Source organism: Cricetulus griseus, chromosome X, assembly GCF_003668045.3.
Source record: "Cricetulus griseus strain 17A/GY chromosome X, alternate assembly CriGri-PICRH-1.0, whole genome shotgun sequence".
Lineage (NCBI taxonomy): Eukaryota > Metazoa > Chordata > Mammalia > Rodentia > Cricetidae > Cricetulus > Cricetulus griseus.
The window spans coordinates 87,903,764-87,917,332 of NC_048604.1; the positions used below are offsets into that span (position 1 = coordinate 87,903,764).

The 13,569-nt window shown below is 36.1% G+C and overlaps 1 protein-coding gene and 1 non-coding gene across 2 annotated transcripts in view; one reads left to right on the forward strand and one right to left on the reverse strand.

The window, feature by feature from the left end:
• Positions 1 to 13,569, forward strand: part of Cfap47 (cilia and flagella associated protein 47) — a 261,790-nt gene that overhangs the window by 72,059 nt on the left and 176,162 nt on the right. The gene's annotated exons all lie outside the window — the stretch shown is intronic.
• LOC113830855 lies at positions 13,262 to 13,368 on the reverse strand. The gene has a single exon (XR_003488368.1). It is a non-coding gene; the product is annotated as a U6 spliceosomal RNA (small nuclear RNA).

The window sequence follows — 13,569 nt, forward strand, 5'->3', positions numbered from 1 at the left end:
TCTAGAACTCCCTTTTCTCCCACCCCATGTTCCCTTTTACTTCCATAGTTTCTATGGTTATTCCAGATTATAAACTCATCTCAATATTCTGAGCTAGGATCCACAAATAAGAGATAAAATCCAGTGATCGTCTTTCTGGATCTGGGCTACCTTACTGAATATATTATTTTCCTGTTGTTTGCATGCATTTTCCCTCAAATTCCATAATTTTATTTTTTTCATACAAGCAAACAGAATTCCACTGACCATTTGGGATCTGATAGTCAATTTTCATTATCTGTTAAACAGTTAAGAGAAATTTAGAGTATTTCTGTTGCTTGATTATTGTGAATGAAGCATGCAGTGAGCAAGTCTGAGCAGGTAAATGTGGCGTAGAGTGTTGAATTCTTTGTACATATACTAAGGAGTGGTGTCTCTGGGCCAAAGGGTAGATTTATTTTAGATTTCTGATATAATTGTCAAAACTGATTTCAATAATAGCTGAACCCATTTGTTGTTCCACTAATGATGCATAAGTGTTGCCCTTTCCCATATCATTTGCTGCATTTGTTTTCATGTTTTCCTTGAACTTAGAAATCTTGACAGGGGTATGATAAAACCTAAGTTTAGTTTTAATTTGCATTCCCCTAATTGCTAAGGATGTTCAGCACTTTTTAAATGTTTTCAATCCATTTTTTATTTCTTTCCTTTGAACACCATTGCTCAGATTCATCGAGTATTTTTTTTTAAGTTTAATTGGGCTGCTTTCTTGCTTCTTTGTTTTTTGAGTTTCTAGATACCAGTCCTTTGTCAGATAAATAGCTGACAGAGATCCACTACTGCTCTGTTAATTTACTCTTCATTTGATTTTTCCCTTTGCTATGTAAAAGCTTTTTGATTTTGTGAAGTACCACTAGCCATTGACCAAATTCCTGAGCTGTTTGAGTCCTATTCAGAAAGTCCTGTCCTGATCTTTATCTTGTGGCGTATTTCCTATGTTTTCTTTTAGCACATTCAGTTTTGGGTTTATTTGGAGTTGAGTTTTATGCAAGTTGACAGATACAGGTTTAATTTCATTCTTCTATATGTTGAGTTCCAGTTTTTCTACCACCATGTGTTAAAGATGCTATATTTTCTCCTCTGTATGTTTTTGACAACATTGTCAAATATCAGATGGCTTTAGTTACATGAAGTAATGTTTGGGTCTTCTCCATTGTTCCATTTATTTATAAATCTTTTTTGTTGTTTTTTGTTTTGTTTTGTGCCATTACTGTGCTTTTTTTATAATTATAACTCTTTAAATCTAGAATGATAATCCCTGTAACATTCTTATTTTTGTTCAGAATTGTTCTGCCTATATGGGATCTTTTGTAGTTCTATATGAATCCTAGGATGTTTTCCCCCTATTTATGTGAAGAATGTTTTGGAAATTCCACCAATATCAAGTTAGCTTTAGTCTAGAGATACAGTTATTGTTCCACATAAGTAATTAGATTAAATCATATAAATGGAACTACAGATTTGAACTACATGATCATCCTAAAACATGCAGAAAAGGCCTTTAACAAAATTAACTTGCCTTCATGATATCACAAACATATCCATCATTTACTAAATGTAGAGAAACTCATAATGAAATAGATAAATTATCCCATTAATATCAGTGCTGAGACAGGGTAACTTCAGAGAAACGGAAAAATTTCTTTTTTTGCAAGGGAACTGAAATTACATTAGAATTGTATGTGAGGTCTTAAGGAAATGTCTCTTTACTATTGAGGAGTTTCTGATATAATTCATGTGAGGAATACACTGAGCACTGAAAGTTTAAATGCTTACTAATTAAATTTAAAAGGAACCATTCTCTAAAACAGGTTTGAAATATGACTACTTCTGAGGACTCAATAAAACTGTTGAGCCCCACCCCTAGAGGAGATGGTGAGTCCAAAAAGAGTTCTGTGACTGTGCATATTTATAGAGTTTCCTTTTGATACAGAACTTGCTAGTCTGGGAACATGCTTTGAGCTACTTTGAAAGGTGGGATTTCATCTCCAATTCCTGATCTAAGAATCAGCATCTGTATTTTAAAAATTTCCCCAGGCGGTTTATGTGCACAGTCAAGTCTGTGAAGCACAGAATCTAAAAAGACTGAATATGGGGAAATGTCCAGAGGAATTAAACAGTGAAATATTGATAAATATGATTAGCATCAGAAAATGGTACTGTGGAAGTATTTTAGGAGAAATACTAACATCTTTTTAGGGAAATTTGAATTAGTCTTCTAACTATACAATTATATTTCTATAACTTGTTTAAAAAATCCATTGTAAAATAGAATTCCAAACAGTAGATAAATTTAAAGAACTGCTTTTCATGTGGATCTGGTTTTGAGGTCAGGTCCCATTATGTCTGTTGCACAATTTTCCTACAGTATGATATTTTAGGTTCTATGATTTCATTACTGTCTCAGTTAGGATTTCTCTTGCTGTGAAGAGACACCATGACCATGACAACTGCTTTAAAGGACAATGATTGGGTAGTTTAGAGTTCAGAGGTTTAGTCCATTATCATCATTGCAGGAATCATGGTGGCATACAGGCAGTCTTGGTGCTACAGGAGCAGTTGAGTGTTTTACATGTGGATTGGCAGCAAAAGGAAGAGAGAGAAAAACATTGGGCTTCCTTTGAGCATTTGAAACCCCAACACTCAACCCCCATTGACACCCTTTCTCCAACAAGGCCATACCTACTCCAATAAAGCCACACCTCCTAATAATGCCACAGCCTGTGGGTTTATGAGGCCCACTTTTATTCACACTACCATAATTCCCATTGCACATCTAGTTTATTAACAAATGAATAGAATCATTTTGTTTTGTGATGTATAGTGGTATGTAACACTTTATTTGAACAAGAAAATCGAATGACTTAATAAGCAAACGTGTTGCAAATGAGAAGCAAGTTTGAAAGGGTCAGTAAAAAAAAGAGTACAGGGATATTAGCAGATGAGGTAATACTAAATAAATAAAACTTCCTTCATAATATGCCACTGTCATTACAGTTTTATCTAGTTCCTGGACAACATCACTTATTTCCTCTCTATTTGGACATATTCAAAACATTTTAACAAAAAGGTTTAGGCCTATAATAGACAGAATTCTTCAGGATCCTATCATGTTCATTTCTGGCTTAGAAAATTCACAGCTACTTGAGCTACTTGGATATTTAATATATATATATATATATATATATATATATATATATATATATATCAAGTGTTTTTCTACTTTTATGTCTGTATGTCACATGTCACATGTGAACAGTCTCTCTGGTGTCCAAAAGAGGACAACAGATACTATGGACCTAGAGTTGCTATTTGTTGTGCTCCATCATGTAGGTGCTGAGAATCAATTCTGGGTTCTCTGGAAGAGCAGCCCATGCTTGTAACTGCTGACTCGTATCTCCATCCCTGCATATGAATATTTTCATATCATTTTTATATATGAAATGTTATTTTTTATTTAGAGAATAAATAAAAAATTCCAGTGGTTTCACTAATCACTATTTGTGAAACCTGCACATTTGTGATTGCCTGATGTTGGGAAGCATCAGTGTTCTTTAGTGGCTACATGGCCATTGAAACGTGTGTTTTATGATTTTGTACAAAACTTTTTAAGTGTTCTATTCAGCTGCCAATTCAAAACTAATAAGTTTGTATTTCCCCTTATCAATTTCAATATACATTGTTGGTTCAGCATTATGACTACTAAAATGCAGGGTGTGTAAGAGGACTTTTACAAAGTCTATAATTGATAAGAATTGAAAATCACTGTTATTTTCTGGATCTATTACCTATCATGATTTAGGAAGGTGTGTTAGACATAATGCAAGTATTCGCTCACTATTCTTGGGGAGTAGTAAACAATAGAAACAATGCTATGTTCTGATATAATCTCATGTTTCTTATTGTTTACCCATGTCTGTGAAAACCTGCTTGTAGTTGCACCTTAATTCTATTTTTGCCATAGATCTGTTAAAATAAATTACAAAACTATACAAAGTCTCTGTTAGCAGTATTTTTGTATGTTTAACAAACACACAACATGACTGCATTATAATAAACTACAAACATAAAATGTTAAATGATTTTCTGTTCATCATTCACTTGAAGCAGAGAAATATTGTTATAGAAATCTTCCATATAAATTGGCAGATTTCCAGAATCATACAAGGTAATGCTCACCATCGTTTTCCAGATTACCAAAATGATATTTTGGTAGCAGGTAGCACAATAAAACTATCCATAGATGTGATTTCTCCACTCTCCTTTTTCTTTTTCGTATACCTACACTGCTAGGCCCCAGGGATAGATGGCTGACATGCCTATATCATACTCAGCATCCTCCTCCATTTAAAGGAAGCGTCACTGTCCCATTCAGTTTATCTTTTAACTTTCCTAATTGCTTGTCTTCATAGGACTCTTAGAAGAAGGTGGTTGAACATGGAGACAACTAGCACCTGGCTACCTCCTAGTACAACCATCTATCTCCCTTTCACATTCCTAGTGCATAGCCTGGATGCCTAACCTCTGAAACATTTTTATTATAGATTGATTGCTCAAGAAATTACCTCAGTCAAAGTACAGAATTTGATTACATTATGTGCTTCATACATAGAATGTAAAGTGTTTAAATAACAAAAGGAATGTACAGTCATTACAAAAATTCAATCAAGGCTGAATTTGAAGAAAATACCATTAGCAATTGATTTCTTTCCCTTCTGAACCCATAGGCATCATGTATTAGAAATGTGATATATGCAGGTAGTGGTGGTGTACTTTTAATTCCAGTACTTGGGAGGCAGAGACAAGGAGATATCTGTGAGTTTAAGGCCAGCCTCGTCTATAAAGCTAGTTCGAGGACAGCCAGGTGTACACAAAGAAACCAGGTATCAAAACAAAAACAAAGAGAAATGTGACATTCTTCCTTACATTATTTTCAATTATGCAAATAAATGGAGTCATATTTATACATAAGCATTAGGTTGTATATATGTGAATGGTTTTTATGTTAATGTAGTATGTCTATCGTGATATTTTCCTACATATTTTGTACAACAAGATAGAGTCGAGTGGGAAGGCATTTTGTGATTTGTTGGACAGCTCTGTCACTTTTATTGAATAAATCCAAACTTTGAAGGTTTATTCCTGACTAAGATAATGATGCTTGTTCTAGAGAGTATTGTATCTCACAACATTGTAGATGATCTCTACTGTAATAAGTGTACATTAGAATTTCTAAAGTAAAGTTTTCTTGTCCCGGTGCTCGGCCTACATAATACACAAGCACTATCTATTTCGGGTATCAAATATTTGAGCAATTATATTATTGAACGTGTGTGTAAATAAGATTACATGTGGTATATTTTGCTATCAGTGGTTGAATTTAAAAGAATCATGAGTAGATTTGGTTACATCATTTTGGGGCATTAATCTAGGACTTTTCTTTCTGGAATAAATTCTTCTTGAGCAAATACAGGTATCAATTTTGTCTCATTCATTGTAAGTATGTATTTGAATAGTGAACAAAACATACACTTGTAATGGCGATATCGAGGGTAGTTGCTTTCACAGTAAAATGCATTTTCACAGAACTGGTCTAGTATCTCTTTCTTCTCCCCCCCTCTCTCTCTCCATTCTCTGTTCTCTCTTTTCCCCTCTCTCCACCTCATCTTTCCTTATCTCTTCCCTCTCTTCCTTCTTCCCCCTCTCTTTCCTCTTTCTCCCCTCTCTTTTTCCTTCCCTTGCCCACTCTTGTTCCATTTCTTTATGTTTCTGCACTGTGTATTCCACTTAGCTGGCAATCTTTCAGCCTGTCATGCCCTTTCCTCCCTGATAGCTTTTTCTGAGAATGCAGATCTCATCACATCAGGTTTTTTTTTTTTTTTCTTTAACCTTGGGCTTCAGAGTTTGAACTCAGCGTGGTATACTTACACTGCTAGTACCTTTCTTTACTCAATTAGACATTTCCTGGCTCTCAACTCTGCTTTTGTACCTTCTTAGAAAATATGTGTCTTTTTCCCCCTTAAGTGCCTTATAGCAAAGGGTTTGGAAAAACCCATCATACTAAGTAGTTCCTGCTCCTTCTGTGTTTCACTTTATAAACTGACATGTTGAATAGGACTGCTTTTATAAATTTCTATCTTCCCTGAACTAGTTCTGACATCAATGGAATGTGATAAATATGAAATGATATCAAAGTATTTAACATTATATTTGATATTTTTGTCAGATCATCATAATAGTTCCTATGCTATAGAAGTCAAAACATATTGTAATTACTTGCCATTTATCCCAGAGATTGAACAAGAATCTTAAACACTTCTCTTTAGTTATTAACAAGTACAGCACTAGTAATACCAAAACCAATTTTATGTTATATTTTAATCTCTCTGTAATAATATAAATCAATAAAGTGTCTCTATTTCCATGCTATATAACATACCTGATTTCTATATGATATGCTTCTTGGATGAATACAACTAACTCTGTATTTTGATTAGTCCTTTCCCCCCCATCCTTTAAGACACTTATTTTTCTTTATTCCAGGTAACACCTAAAATCAAATATTATGGTCTTCAACAAGCCTGTTTTAAAATTGGAAAAAGAAAAAAACAGTACACTTTTACAAGTTTTTTACTTGGAATACATTTTTTTCAGGATCCATTTTATTTTATTTTATTTTTTAAATTTAAATAAAAACAATCTTATTTTATATACCAATCCCAGTTCCCTCTCCCTCCTGTCCTCCTACTCCTCCTACCAACATCCCATCCCACCTCCCATCTACTCCCCAGGGAGGGTGAGGTCTCCCATGAGGTATGATCATTTGGGACATGGCCTAGGCACTCCATGTATCTACGCTGAGAGTATCCCTCCATAGGGAATTGATAGTTCTCCTTTTGCTTGTTCATGTGGTGCTTTTCTTTGGTAGCAATGCCTACAAATCAAATTGTATATTAAGAAAATGTTCCCAGAAAAAATAAGTCAGCCTAGAAGAATATAAATACTTCGATTATCACATCGAAGAAATACAGGATTTTTTTTTTTTTTCGAGACAGGGTTTCTCTGTGTAGCTTTGGAGCCTATCCTGGTACTCGCTCCAGAGACCAGGCTGGCCTGGAACTCACAGAAATACGCCTGCCTCTGCCTCCCGAAGTGCTGGAATTAAAGGCTTGTGCCACCAATGCCTGGCAAATACAGGATTTAAAAGTAAAAGTATGAGCCTCAATCTAATCTCTAGATTCTGTGGGAATATGGTGCCCCCATATAGATTTTCCTATTCTTATTAAGGTTATTGTTTATTTTCTTGAGACATCTACCTGGGCTGTAAAGACCCCCTTATAATATAGGTGGCAGAAAATGAACCTGACCCTAGGAGCAGCCCATAAGTTCTAGTTTTGAGTGACTCTAGTAGAATCTTCCCTTAGAAGATAGTAAGAAATACATGGTTTCTCAGTGCATGAGAGTACAAACGCAGAGCATCTGCAACACTATTTTTTCCTTCTATAACTATAATCATTGTTAGAACAAGAGTTGGCAATGTCATTTTCTTGATGGGAATGATGATACTGTTTATGACTTTATAATATTTTATTTAGAAAATTGTTAGTGTGAGTAAATTGTGTTAATTTCAACTCTACAATTCTAAAATCTGTGGACTTTTATTTATAATTATAAATATATTTATACTTATATTTATAGTTTTCACATATTTATATTTACATTTTAAACCCATCTCTTTCCCTTTTCCCACTGGTCTTCCATCTCCCAGTTTCTTATTTTTAAACACGCACGTGCAGTCACACATGACTTTATGCATATATACCATTTATATTTCACAGATGAGGACAGATTAAGAATGTTGTATTGTCTGTTCAGTGTCTTTGCTGTTATAAAGAATACAGCAATAAACATGTGTGTGTAAGTGTCTTCGGTGAGTTGATGTAGAATGCTTTTTAAAGTTTATGGGGGTTGTATAGTAGTGTCCTATGGTAATTCATCTTTGAAGAGCTTTTCTACTGGCTGACATAGTAATTTGAAGCTGTTTTTTTCCATTTTTTCCAACTTTTTTATTTGAATTAGGAACAGGATTGTTTTACATGACAATCCCATTTCCCTTCTCCCACCCGTCCTCCCCTACCCGCCCCCCCCCCACTAAAACCTTATCTGTCACATATCTTTTCTGCTCCCCCTGGATGGTGAGGCCTTCCATAGGGTGTCATCAGAGTCTTAAGTTTCCTTTGGGGTAGGGCCTAGGCCCACCTCCGTGTGTCTTGGCTCAGGGAGTATTCCTCTATATGGACTGGGCTCCCAAAGTCCACACCTATGCTAGGGATAAATACTGGGCTTCTACAGGAGGTCCTATAGAATCCCGAGGTTTTCTCGAAGAAACCCATGTTCCTTGGGTCTGGATCAGTCCCATGCTGTTATTCCAGCTATCTGTATCTGGATTTCAGTTCAGATCAGTGATTAGTTATGGGTGTCTGCTTCTACTTCCACCAGCTGCTGGATGAGGGCATATAAGTCTGTCATCAATCTCATAATCAGGGGAGGGCATTTGAGGTAGCCTCTCCTCCGTTGCTGAGATAGTTAGCTGGTGTCATCTTTGTAGATCTACAAACTTTTCCCTAGTGCCTGATTTCTCTGTAAACCAAAAATGTCTCCCACTATTGTGATATCTCCATTCTTGTTATCGTGTATTCTTCCCCTGACTCATATTATCTGCTCCCTCATGTCCTCGGCATCCCTTTTCCTCTCTCCTCATTCTCCTAGCTCCCTCCCTCCCTCTTCCCATGCTCCCAATTTGCTCAGCAGATCTTGAGCCTCTCCCCATCTCCAGGGGACTATGTATGTCTCTCTTAGGGTCCTCCTTGTTTATTAGCTTCTTTGGCAGTGTGGTTTGTAGGCTGTTAATCATTACTCTATGTCTAAAATCCGCATATGAGTGAGTACATACCATGTTTGTCCTTTTGTGATTGGGTTACCTCGCTCAGAATGGTTTCTTCTAGATCCATCCATTTTCCTGCAAATTTCAAGATTCCATTGTTTTTTTCTGCTGAGTATTTCTCCATTGTGTAAATGTAGCACATTTTCTCTATCCATTCTTCAATTGAGGGGCATCTAGGCTGCTTACAATTTCTGGCTATTACAAATAGTGCTGCTATGAACATCGTTGAACATATGTCCTTGTTGTATGAATGTGCTTCTTTTGGGTATATGCCTAAGAGTGGAATTGCTGGATCTTGTGGTAGACTCATTCCCATTTTTTTGAGGAGTCGCCATAATGATTTCCAAAGTGGCTGTACAAGTTGGCATTCCCACCAGCAGTGGAGGAGTGTTCCCCTCTCTGCAATACTCTCCAACATGAACTGTCATTGGTGTTTTTGATTTTAGCCATTCTGACAGGAGTAAGATGGTATCTCAGAGTTGTTTTGATTTGCATTTCCCTGATGGCTAAGGATGTTGAACAGTTTCTTGTGTGTCTTTCAGCCATTTTAGATTCCTCTATTGAGAACTGTCTGTTTAGTTCTTTACCCCACTTTTTAATTGGGGTGTTTGGTGTTTTGGAGACTAGCTTCTTGAGTTCTTTGTGTATTTTGGAGATCAGCCCTCTGTCAGATGTGGGGTTGGTGAATATCTTTTCCCAGTCTGTGGGCTGCTGTTTCGTCTTGCTGACTGTTTCCTTTGCCTTACAGAAGCTTCTCAGTTTCAGGAGGTCCCATTTATCAATTGTTGTCCTCAGTGTCTGTGCTTCTGGTGTAATGTTCAGGAAGCGGTCTCCTGTACCAATTAAGTCAACAGTATTTCCCACTTTGTCTTCTAATAGATTCAGGGTAGCTGGATTTATGTTGAGATCTTTGATCCATTTTGACTTAAGTTTTGTGCAAGGCAATAGGCTTGGGTCTAACTGCAGTCTTCTACGTGTCTGCAACCAGTTATGCCAGCACCATCTGTTGAAGATGTTCTCTTTGTTCCATCGAATAAATTTGGATTTTTTGTCAAAAATCAGGTGTTCGAGGGTGTGTGGGGTAATATCAGGGTTTTCAATTCTATTCCATTGGTCTACCAGTCTATTTTTGTGCCAATACCAAGCTGTTTTCAGGACTATAGCTCTGTAATAGAGCTTGAAGTCAGGAATGATTATGCTTCCAGAAGTTCCTTTATTGTATAGGGATGTTTTGGCTATCCTGGGTCTTTTGTTTCCCCATATAAAGTTGAAAATTGTTCTTTCAAGGTCTGTGAAGAATTGTGTTGGGATTTTGATGGGGATTGCATTGAATCTGTAGATTGCTTTTGGCAAGATTGCCATTTTTACTATGTTGATCCTACCTATCCAAGAGCATGGGAGTTCTTTCCATTTTCTGGTGTCTTCTTTAATTTCTTTCTTTAGCGACTCAAAATTCTTATGGTACAGGTCTTTCACTTTTTTGGTTAGTGTTACCCCAAGGTATTTTATGTTGTTTGTGGCAATTGTAAAGGGTGATGTTTCTCTGATTTCATTCTCCACCAATATATCATTGGTGTGTAGTAGGGCTATGGATTTTTTTGAGTTAATCTTGTATCTTGCCACTTTGCTGAAGGTGTTCATCAGCTGTAGGAGTTCCCTGGTAGAGTTTTTCAGGTGACTAATGTAGACTATCATATCATCTGCAAATAGTGAGAGTTTGACTTCTTCCTTTCCAATTTGTATTCCCTTGATCTCATATTGCTGTCTTATTGCTCTAGCTAGAACTTCAAGGACAATATTGAAGAGGTATGGAGAGAATTGTCTTGTCTCCGATTTTAGAGGAATTGAATCGAGTTTCTCTCTATTTAATTTGATGTTGGCTGTTGGCTTGCTGTATATTGCTTTTATTATGTTGAGGTATGTTCCTGTTATCCCTGATTTCTCCAAGACTTTTATCACGAAGGGGTGTTGGATTTTGTCAAAGGCTTTTTTGGCATCTAGTGAGATGATCATGTTTTTTTTTTTTTCAGTCTGTTTATATGGTGGATTATATTGAGGGATTTTTATATGTTGAACCATCCTTGCATCCCTGGGATGAAGTATACTTGATCGTGGTAGATGATTTCTCTGATGTGATCTTGTATTCGATTTGCTAGGATTTTATTGAGAATTTTTGCATCAATGTTCATGAGGGATATTGGTCTGTAGTTCTCTTTCTTAGTTGTGTCTTTGTGTGGCTTGGGTATCAAGGTTATTGTAGCCTCATAAAAAGAGTTTGGCAATGTCCCTTTGGGTTCTATTTTGTGGAACAATTTGAGGAGTATTGGTATTAGCACTTCTTTAAATTTCTGGTAAAATTCTGCAGTGAATCCATCTGGCCCCGAGCTTTGTTTGGATGGAAGAATTTTGATGACTGCTTCTATTTCCTTAGAGGTTATAGGTCTGTTTAAGTTGCTTATCTGATCTTGATTCAATTTTGGTAAGTGACAACTGTCCAGAAAATTGTCCATTTCCTTTAAATTTTCCAATTTTGTGGAGTACAGGTTTTCAAAGTATGACCTGAAGTTTCTCTGGATTTCTTCAGTTTCTGTTGTTATGTCCCCCTTTTCATTTCTGATTTTGTTAATTTGCATGATCTCTCTCTGCCTTTTGGTTAATTTTGGATAACAGTTTGTCTATCTTGTTGATTTTCTCAAAGAACCAACTCTTTGTTATAGTGATTCATTGAATTGTTTTCTTTGTTTCAACTTTATTGATTTCTGCCCTCAGTTTGATTATTTCCTGGCATCTGCTCCTCTGTGGTGAATTTGCTTCCATTTTTTCTAGAGCTTTCAGCTGTGATGTCAGATCTCTGGTGTGACTATTCCCTAGTTTCTTCATGTGAGCACTTAGACCTATGAACTTTCCTCTTAGTACTGCTTTCAAAGTGTCCCATAAGTTTGGGTATGTTGTGTCAACATTTTCATCGAATTCTAGGAAGTCTGTAATTTCTTTCTTTATTTCTTCCTTGACCCAGGAATGTTGCAAATGCATGTTGTTCAATTTCCATGAGATGTAGGTGTTTTGCACTTTGATTTGTTTTTGATTTCTATCTTTAAAGCATGGTGGTCTGATAAGACACAGGGGATTATTCCAATTTTTTTGTACCTGTTGAGGTTTGCTATGTTGCCGAGAATGTGGTCGATTTTTGAGAATGTTCCATGTGATGCTGAAAAGAAGGTATATTCTTTCGTGTTTGGATAGAAACTTCTATAAATATCTGTTAATCCCAATTGGGTCATAACTTCTGTTAGTTCCTTTGTCTCTTTGTTAAGTTTCTGTCTTGTGGTCCTGCCCAGTGGTGAGAGTGGGTGTTGAAGTCTCCCATTATAACTGTGTGAGGCCTTATTTGTGATTTGAGTTTTAATAATGTTTCTTTTACGAATGTTGGTGCCTTTGTATTTGTGGCATAGATGTTTAGAATTCAGACTTCTTCCTGATGGATTTTTCCTATGATGAATATGAAATGACCTTCTTCATCTCTTTTGATTGATTTTAGTTTGAAGTCTATCTTGTTAGATTCAAGGATAGCTACCCCAGCTAGTTTCTTGGGTCCATTTGATTGGAGTATCTTATCCCAACCCCTTACTCTGAGGTAATGTCTGTCTTTGAATTCAAGGTGTGTTTCTTGTATGCAGCAGAAGGATGGATTCTGTCTTCGTATCCGATCTGTTAGCCTGTGTCTTTTTATAGGCGAGTTAAGACCATTAATATTGAGGGAAATTAAGTTCCATTCATTGTTTATTCTTGTTTGTTTTTGGTTTGTTGTTGGTATTGGTATTGTATGTGGATTTACTCTGCCTTTTATTTTGTGTTTTTGTCGAGTGGGATTATCTATTGCCTATGTTTATGCGAGTGTAGTTAATTTCCTTAGGTTGGAGTTTTCCTTCCAGTACTTTCTGTAGGGCTGGATTAGTGGTTACATATTGTTTAAATCTGTTTTTTTTTTTTGTGGAATATCTTGTTTTCTTCATTTATAGTGATTGAAAGCTTTGCTGGGTATAGTAGTCTGGGCTGGCATCCATATTCTCTCAGAGTTGGTAGAATATCTATTCTGGTCCTTCTAGCTTTCCGAGTTTCCATGGAGAAGTCTGGTGTAATTCTGATAGGTTTGCCTTTATATGTTACTTGGCCTTTTTCTCTTGCTGCTCTTAATATTTTTTCTTTATTCTGTACGTTTGGTGTTTTAATTATTATGTGGGGACTTTCTTTTGTGGTCCAGTCTATTTGACGTTCTGTAAAAATATGGAACGATTCACGAATTTGCGTGTCATCCTTGCGCAGGGGCCATGCTAATCTTCTCTGTATTGTTCCAATTTTAATATATGTGCTGCTGAAGCGAGCACTGAAGCTGTGTTTTTAACCTGTGCAGTGAACCATCTCTTTTCTGGAGTGTATTTAATAGTGACACTTGTTAACTTTTGAAAATTTAAATTACAAACTTTTAAGATATTCTCAGTGGTTACAAAAAAACAAAAGGAAAGGAAAGAATAAATGATAAATAATTTGTATTTTCAGGATTAAAGGTGTTTGAATAATTAGATCTA